This window comes from Amborella trichopoda, chromosome 8 (assembly GCF_054954075.1).
Source record: "Amborella trichopoda isolate Santa Cruz 75 chromosome 8, AtrichopodaSantaCruz75HAP2 v2.0, whole genome shotgun sequence".
Lineage (NCBI taxonomy): Eukaryota > Viridiplantae > Streptophyta > Magnoliopsida > Amborellales > Amborellaceae > Amborella > Amborella trichopoda.
This window is the reverse complement of record NC_142343.1, coordinates 39,610,337-39,620,301: the sequence shown is the minus strand read 5'-3', so window position 1 is coordinate 39,620,301 and position 9,965 is coordinate 39,610,337. Positions and strand designations below refer to the sequence as shown.

Here is a 9,965-nt window from a genome sequence, read left to right as displayed (position 1 = left end):
CAGACCCAATCCTTCGTGCCCAACTTTTGGATCCATACCCGGACCCAAATCGAATCTACCCCTCGGGTCTTGGGTCCATTGCCACCTACTCATAAGCTTACTCTCTTCATATAAGGTCACCCATTTTCTAAAGAAGCACTCCAGCCATGGCTATTTAACTTGTGATGATTCAAGGATGGTGGATGGTTTTATAAGTGACAAAAACAAATTGGCCATTCACATATAAAAGAGCAAAGAAACCAAATTGCCGTTTGCTTGGTGTTTTCCTTTGTTGGAAAATATGGCCTGTTAGGCTCTTTTCCTATGAATTTTCAAGTGATATGAAAAAGTTATATTGAAATATACGTGAAATCTCATATGATTAACAAGAGGCATTGACATAAATTTAGATTTATTTTTTGGGCTTTGACATGGTGTAGCACTAGAGAAAATGCCTAATGCCAATGAAGGGAAAACTCTTTGTTGTTATGGATTATGACAATCCTTATAATCTATATATTAACTTCTAAAATGTTTTCTACTACACATGCATTTAGTGAAGGGAAAAGTTTATATAGAGCCTAGGCTCTAAACAATCAAATTAGAGCCTACATCAAAACTTTCACTAGAAGAGGTTGTTTTGATGCCCAAATATCCTCAAATTGATCATCTCGACATCAAGATGTATGGACACTAGAAAAAAATGGATTTCAAGTTTTGGAAATAGTGTCTTGCGACGCATTTTTCGATCGTCAATTTTCAAGATTTTCAAGTTTTCATAGATCTGCTTGATTTACATTATTTTTTATCCTTTAAATTTTATAACTAAAAATGAAAATATAATTTAAGTCTATCATAAAACTTTCCAGTATTGAAACTATATTTTTTGATACTATATGAAGGTGGGCTCTAATTTGATTGTTTGGTGCCTCGGCTCTATACAAACCGCACCCTTTAGTGAATAGAGATCATAAGCTCTCGATGGAAAGATAACTTTCCAAATGCCATTGGGCAAAACTAAGGAATGCTTGCATGTCATCCTTTTATGAGCGTCAACAGTAAAACAATGACAAGTTTAGCTCATAATTTGGGATTAGTAGTTTGGTGACAAAAAATTAATCCGCCCTTAAGGCAACTCGTATAGACCTCTAGGGTCAGAGTTATATATCATGTTACTTTTTATAGGAGGTTAGCCCCTCGAGAACAAAGAGAAAGGAAGAAGAAATAGAAAAACATTGGATGAATGAGATTCATTACTCTCAAATTGCCGATCACCAGAGGGCTCAATCTGCAAGATTCGGAATGAAACCTTAAATCCCTCGTATGATTTAAGGTCATGTAAGTTCTTTGTTTGTCAAGTATTTACTTTAGCTTTCGAATTTTCTCTGGCATTATTTTTGTATTGGGATTTTTATTGTTTTATTCTACTGTGGTCCTTGTATAATTATCTCAATGATTAGCAATGGTAAATTGCTTGTACCTCAATAGCCATTTATTAGATTTAAATATATTATTATAGATAACTATCATTATGTACATAGATTTGGAGAAAAAGATAACCTAAACATTAAATCCTAGACTTTTCAAGGAGAAGACATATGTCAAAATAAAGTAGAGCTATAATGATATCGGGCAACATAGAATTTCTATGTTTTCCTATAGCATAAAACTTCTATACTTCCTCTATCTAGCCGTCCATTCTAAATGGACGGTATAGATGACCCCAATCACAATGTCACATCTCTTTACTATTTTATTTTTAATTACTTTTATACAAAACATTTTGACACTGAAATATGAGCGTCCAATCGTCTCTTGAACTCGTACCTATAAAAAACATAAAAAAAATATTCCCATTAAAATAATAACTAAAATGACCCTAAAAATTGTAAGGGTATTTTGATCATTGTCTTTTATCAAAAATAAATTTTTTAATATTTTATTTAGGTGCGCCCCATTGAGGTGATGGCACGTACCAAATTTCATATTTATATAATTTGTAAAAAATTAAAAATAAAATATTTGGAAGCATCGGATTAAATGGTTAGTGACGCACTTGATGTAAATTGGACGGTCGAATGAAAAGAGGAGTATACATCTTTTATGTTGTAGGAGAAGCATAGAAACCATTCCCTAATTATAGCTCGTAGAAGTAGTGAGATGAAAGAGGTGAGTGTAGACCTTTAACAATATTAATCAAATCCTTTAAGAAGTTCATTCCCTTCTATACCGTCCATGTGCTAACTTATGAGCTTGTCTAGGTGAAAAGTTTGCCAGTTGCTCCTAAAGTAACATAAGCATGGAAAAAGTGACATGAGACCCCAGCCTAACTTTAGGTTGAATACGAGGAAACATTATGGGGAGGGCCACAATCATAGAAAAGTTCGTGAAAGAACTTTGGATACTAGGTATCTTTAATTTGTTGATGGCTATGATCCCTCTTATTTTGCTTAATCAAGAGTCCCATTTGAAGCTTTTCCTTATTGACATGTGGTAGGCCATGATGAGGCATCTCCCCAACTTCTCAAGAAGGTGGATATTGTTTGACTCATCATCAGGAAATGTGGTTTTCTTGGTCAAAGACGTTCATATGGTTGGTGTCAATGATTGAACAACTGTTGATCTAACTCATAATTGTGACTGTCATCTAGCTGATTTTATGTCTAGTGACTTCACAATTGCACTGATTCTCTGGTTTCTATGTTCTTTGTTTTTATTTTCTTTGTTAAGTATAACCTGATCCGACTTCCAAATCGATTGAATCAGATTGGCCGTATCAAAGTCAGACCTCAAAGAGTCAGGGCTAGATTTCCGTTTTTTGAAACATTGTTTATAAACCAATATTCACGATTTATGATAACATTGGAAAATGCCAGACGTGTTATGGTCTGGTTGAAAAGTCGCTAGGGGATTGATCTACTATAAAGAAGCTATAGCCAAGCAAAGACGTAGTTGAAAAGCAATCAAACTTGGTCCCAATAGAAAACAAGAGTTGGCGCTTGAACCTAGATGTAGTCGTAGAGTAGCTATGGCTAAGCCTCCAACCCATCAATAGCTGAAGATGAGAGGAGGCCTTAAGGGTACCCATTTGGTCGTTAAGGGTACCCATGTGGTCGTTTTAACCATTAACACACCTTTAGGCCACTTAGAATTGAAAACCTAGTCCAATAGTGACTTAGGAGAAGAGAGAAACCGAAATTATTGCAAGTTTCCAATAGGGGTGGCAACGGGTCGGGTCTGGACCAAGACTGACAAGACCCAATTGAAAACAAATAAAAAAACATTTGAATATATTTAAATATTATATTAAAAGTTTATATAGAGCCGAGGCTCTCAACAATCAAATTTGAACCTACGTCAAAAAATTTACTAGAAGAAGTTGTTTTGATGCTTAAATATCATCAAGGTGATCATCTCGACCTCAAAAAAAAAAAAGAAATTTCAAGTTTTGAAAATAGTGTATTTGTAACGTATTTTTGGACTGTCAATTTTCAAGATTTTCAAGTTTTCATAGATCTATCGATCTACACTATTTTTGAAGCTTTAAACTTTATAAATAAAAATGAAAATATATTCAAGGCTATCACAAATATTTTCAGTATTAAAACTACATTTCTTCACACTATTTAAAGGTAGGCTCTAATTTGATTGTTTGGAGCCTAGGCTCTGTACAAACCGCACCCTTTAGATGTTATAACTAAAAGTATATAGTTATATTTATTTAAATAATAATATTAAATCTATATATAAACTAAAAATATATAGTTATAATTATTTTAATAATATTTGAATATTATATATTAAATAGTATATATTAAATATTAACATTATTTAAATATTATTTAACAATATTTAGTTTAATATTATATAAACTAAACCTATAGGCGTTTTGTAGAACTTCACACTACAAAACGCCTATAGGTGAAAGTCTACAGTACTTCACCTACGGTTTTATCACCGTTCAAAGTTTATCACATGGTCACAGATGTTTGATAGTGTTTGAATTTTAATATATTTTTTATAAATCATAATGATCTGAAAATTTTAAGATATATGTGCATTAGTAAGATGCACATGAATAAAATATAAAACAAATAATTTGAATGATAAAAGTTTACCAAATACCCATATAAAGTTTCAGGGGTAATTTTATCATTTTATTATTATTTTTAATATTTTAGCACGAATTGGCCATATATACACACACCCCAAATTTTAGATAAATATGATTAGTACACTAATTAAAAAAATTTAAATACTACCGAACAACTATAACCATGTGATGAACTTTGGACGGTGATGATATGTAGGTGAAGTACTGTAGAATTTCACCTATAGATGTTTTGTAGATGCTTCCTTTTATATATATATATATATATATATATATAGAGAGAGAGAGAGAGAGAGAGAGAGAGAGAGATACATATGAATGGAATCTGTCAGCTCACGGCCTGATAGCTACAGTGTCAGCCAACGGTCCAAATTGAATCTGGGCCTATATGACGGTCACAACCTCATTTCGTATTTGAATTTTTATTTTTATTTTCTACAAATCTAAATCATTTGAAATTTTAAAATTTTATTCTTCTCATCAAGACGCACTTAATAAAAATATTAAAAACATAATCTGTAAAATATAAATTGATCAAAATACCCCCTAAATTTTCGAAGGTATTTTGGTATTTTTATATTTTATAAATTATTTGTTTTATATTTTTATTAGATCCTCCTATACACTCAAAATCTTAAGTGATTTGGATTTGTATAAAAAAAATAAAATTTCAAACATGAAATAAGGTCATGACCATTGGATCGGGCCTAGATTTAATCTGGGCTTTTGGTTGACACTGTAGCTGTCAGCCCATGGGATGATAGGATCCTTTCCCATATATATGAAAGAGACTGCGCAATGCCTATGGGCGAACCTAGCATGTCTGTGGCGGTACCGTCACAGACATACTAGGTTTGTGAAGATCAAAAAATCACGTGGAACAGCAATGGACGGCATGCCATTCGTTCAATAAACCGCCATGGACATAGCAAGTCCGTGGCGGTGGTAAAACACTATAGCATTTCATGTATAGACATTTTTAAGGTTTTTCCGATATATATATATATATATATATATGATAGAGTCACTGCTTAGATAACTAGTTAAAACTATAGAAAATAAGATAAATGTTTACGATCAAGTCGTTGACATTCGCAATCTATAATCAAAGAGTCTTTGCACCCACATTCATTATTTCAAGAGGACCAAATTTATGAAAAGATAAATTTGTAAACATCCACAATTTGATGTTTTAACTAGGACGAAGTTTCAGGCTTTATGAACATAAAATAAAGCCTCACCTCAAATCTTTGTTTGGAAAGCACTTTTGGCAAAGAAAATCTCCATGATGGCTCTAAAATCAATCTTCAATACCAACAATAAATTTTGATAACTAAAAAAATGGTATAAATCTTGCAGATCTGTCAACACTCTTTTTTAAGGAAAAATGGATGGTGTAGATAATTTGTTACAATATATACTATTTTCAGAGCTTCAAAACTTTTTTTTTTTTCACAACCATAATGTTCAAGTAGAGAAGATCAATGTAAAGGCTTTCCAATACTTGAATTGTTATTTTGGATGAGTTACGAGGTGAGGCTTTACTTAATTGCAGCCCTATCAAACCATTTTCCTTTAAGCCAGGGTTATGAAGTGCAAAGATGAAATAAACCTAAAAGAATCATAAGAAAAAAATGCTTCTTTTTTTTCTTGATCTTTTAACTTTTTAAGAAATAAGGGCATTTTGATATATATTTATATTCTTTGGGACAATATTTTCCCTTTTTTTACTTAAAATTATCCAATATACATTACCAAAAAATATCTAATTTAATCTACTGTGATTGGGTGGAGGAGGCTAATGACACTCTTTATTCGGCTGAAGCAAGCACGAGAGATCGATGGCACCGGAATCAACCCCATGCAAGTATTTTCATACTATTTTCACTTTGGTTTCGATGTAAAACTTAAAGATTTAGGCTGAATTGAAGCAAATATGATATCAATAGCTCTTATCAAGACAACCTAATTTTGGGTTAGACAAGTCTGACCGAGTGGTGTCTTGACTAGTCTAGTTCAAGATGAAATCCGTATTTGACTAAAAATAAGTTAAAATTAATGTTTGACCAAATCAAACTAGCGAGTTTAACAAGTTAGACCAACTAAATGAAATTGAATAATTTTTTTAAATGTATTATATTTTTAAAATATTATATATATATATATATATATATATATATATATATATTTTTTTTTTTTTTTTTTCTAAAATCTATTGGAGCCAGGTTGGACGAATTTTAACGCCCTCAGCGGTGTAGTCTAAAGCTGGTTCTATCATTATGCGTGTTGTACTTGACTCCTTTTTGATAATGCGTTGTAGCATGAGATATTTATGTTGCAACATGCCATGTTGTTTATGCGGTTCCTATGTCCAGGCGCATTGATTACCCTATTGTAGGGCGACATTGAGTTGTGCTTTCACCACTATAGTTTGGGTCAGTGTTTGAAACTACAGCTCGGGTCTAGTACTCTGGCCATGCCCCATCCGAGTACTCGTTCTGAGTAGTGCCGAATACGTTGTAGCAAAAAACATTAAAAAAAATAAAAAATAAAAAATTTAAAAAAATAAGAAATAGACTTTTAAAATAAGATTAAGCAAAACACATCTAAATAAGGTAAAAAAAAAAATAGTAAAGGATAAATTTTGAAAAAATTATTTGTGATTAGGGGTATTTTTTAAATAATCTAAAAAATATGAAAAAATGTGGATTTATGCCGAAAACACTTTCCAATCTTTGCTAGAATAATAGAAAACATATATATAGATATAAAAAATGTGTCACAAATAAATTCCTTTTTTTTTTAGGATTTTTTATGATTTTTTTTTAACATCCCGAGTGGGAAACCCAACTCGGGAAAACTCGGGCTCGAGCCCGAGTGCTCAGAACTCAGATTGAGTAGCCAAACACCGGTTTGGGTTTTTTTGGCATAAGCGTCTTGCTTGGCCTCCAACAGGAGGTCTTTTATAGGGCTGGCATGTGTGGGCCATCCGTTGCCAGAGCCCATCGCCGGTCCTATAGGGCTAGTGCTGTTTTGCGCTGCCTAAGCCGAATAGGCTATCTCCTATCCAAGCCAGGGTGGGCCTAATAGATTTTTAAAAAAAATAAATAAAGAAATAAATAAGAAAAAAGAAAAAGAAAGAGAGAATGAGGAAAGGGTTGGGTCAGCCCTCCCGTGGCCTAGGCCTAGGCATTGCCAGCCGAGTCCTTGGATATTTTCTTAAAAAAGATTCAGTTTGGATTTACTTAGGTGTTATTAGATATTATATGTATTCACTAAGGCAGCGGATCACATAATATTATCCCACATCGCAGAAGTTGAAACTCCCAAAGCCCTTAAAGAAGATGTCCTTCGAGGAGAGTAGGCGGTTGGGGGTCACCTGTTGAAGTTGGCTGGCCATCTAACTCTGTGTAGGGTTAGGGTTGAGGAAAGTCCCCGGGCCATGCGGCAGAGATGCCATCCCACTAAATGGGATAAAGTAGCCGGAAACTGCATTCCTCATTGGAGGGGGCTGAGACACGGTGGAGCCTTTGGTGGTTTCTGGCGAAACGGCTGGCCGTGATTGACGACAGTTATCAACTTCGCTCGCTGAAAATCTTAAGCGGGTTAACTGAACGGGGCTTACAACATTGTGACTCACCTCCAAAATTTTTTGAAGAAATCCAGATAACTTGTCATTTTTTATTTGAATTTTTGGAATCGATCTAATTTAATTTAGACCTCCAAATTTTTTTGAAGAAATCCCGATAACTTGTCATTTTTTATTTGAATTTTTGGGATCGATCTAATTTAATTAGATGATTATTATAATAAAAAAAGAAAAAAAAAAGAAGAGATAGTAGATTTTTTAATTCATAAACATCAAAATCATTCCCTCCCAAAATTGGATAAGTTTTGGTTAGGCACATGGAAAGTGAGTTTTTTTTTTTTGATGTCATTTGCTGTTTGTTCCCCAAAATTTGATCTCTAGAGTAAGTTTTGTCCAAGGGAGTAAATGAATAATATAATCCTATGGGAATAGAAAATCTTTTGGCATTGCAATAGGCGCACCTTTAAACTTTATCCAAAGATATAATTTTGGTGCGATATTTATTAGGATGGCTTGAGTATCTATTTTCATCTCTAACTATAAAAATTTGAACTTACAAAATAGTTCAAATCAAACAAATCTACAATCACATGAAAATCTTGAAATTGGATGGGCAAGATAATGTTTTGCAAGATGTACTATTTTTGGAACTTTTAAGAATCTTTTTTATTTTTCATTGTCATACGTTTCGATGATCAATTATAGAGTTTTCTAACAATCAAAATAACTTTTTTTGATAGATTTTTAAGGTACACCTTAATTCTACAGTTCAAAGTTGCAATCTTATAGAAACTTTTTCCTTAAATCTCAATCCAATTTTTTTTAAATCCCAAGATGTAAGGTTTTAGAGCACCATTAATAATTATTTATGTAATTAGCCATGCTCAAAGTCTATTTTGGAAACTTTGTGACATCATAAATTTCCGAATTTCACATGAAAACAAGCACTCAAAGCTGGAAAAAAAAAAAAAAAAAGTTTATCGCCAAATATAGATCTTGAATGACCCTCTCTCCAATTTGTACTCTAAACAAGATCAAAGAATAAAAAAGCATAAAAAAAAAGAACACTATTAAATTATAGTCCAGAGGGATTGACCTTGTGAATTGATTCTCCATAGTCTACCGGCAGTGTTGGCTAAGAGTTCAAAGCGTAGAGATTGCTAGACAGAATATAGAGAGAAGAAATTAACTGAAAATATACAGGTAAACAAAAATTGAGAAAATGAGAATCTCTTACTTAAAAGGCCGGTTCTACTGGCTTGACACCCTGAGTTGGAGCCCGCATTAGCCTCTGATGGTTTCGTCTGGCTTTTTGGAAGATCGGCTTGGACTTGAAGGGGAAGTTGGTGTCTTGGACTAGGGACTACAATCTGGTTATGAAAACTTGGAATGGTCTTTCTTTGGGATTTAGGTTGAAATGTTAGGCTCATGGTCCCTAGAATTTCATTGACCTTCTAATTTTGGCCCCACAAATTTGATTTCATGTTTTATGTGGGTAATGGAGCCTAATTAATGTCAAGTTTGTGCTAGGGTTGGGCTAGCGCAGGTTTAGTAGGCTTGTGGTATGGGATTAAGTCTGTTAAACTAGGTGGGTTTAAGTTAACCTAGCCTAGGTCATGTAGTCTTAGCTAAATTTGGAAAGATGCAGCTTCAATTGGGAAGGTTTAAGGTTGGGATTGTAGGATGTCTTATTGGTTTAGGAAGTGTGGGGTATGTTAGTCTATGGTATGCTTTGGACCATTTGGTTAGGTGGTCCACAGTGGCGTTTTAGATTTGTTTTACGTTGCTTTTCCCATAGGAGAAGGGAAATTAAGGCTTTATGATTTTGTGACTGGGATATAATTAGGCTTAGGTCCTTAGGCTTTGAGTTCAGGGACTTGGAAAAATAGCCAATTCACAGAGGGTGTTGTCTATTTGAAATCACTGAGCTTATTTTTTCAGTTAGAAAACAAACTCAAATCTCTTTATCCAATAACCCATAAAAAGTTTGATTAATCTCTTCAAATAGGTCAACCTATTTAAATTTGTTTTCAAAAATGTGTTTCCTAACTGAATAAAGAGATTTAAATCATTTGAGATTTAAAAGCAATCATTTAGTCAAAGTGGCTTGATTTTAAACAATCGTTTATCGATCCGATTGTATTTAAAATCAATAATTTAAATTTCAGAACATCAAAATTTATCTCTGCTCAAAATTTTTTGGACAATATAAATCAAAATTGAGCTAACCAAAAAACCAACTAAAGTTGTTTAATCTATTCAAATAGATTAAACCTATTTAAACTT

The 9,965-nt window shown here is 33.1% G+C and overlaps 1 non-coding gene across 1 annotated transcript; it reads left to right on the top strand.

Annotated features, from left to right (window-relative positions):
• The first annotated feature begins 7,462 nt into the window (after positions 1-7,462).
• On the top strand, positions 7,463-7,727 carry LOC148781088 (RNase MRP). Its single transcript, XR_016039854.1, has one exon.
• The last annotated feature ends 2,238 nt before the right edge of the window (positions 7,728-9,965 follow it).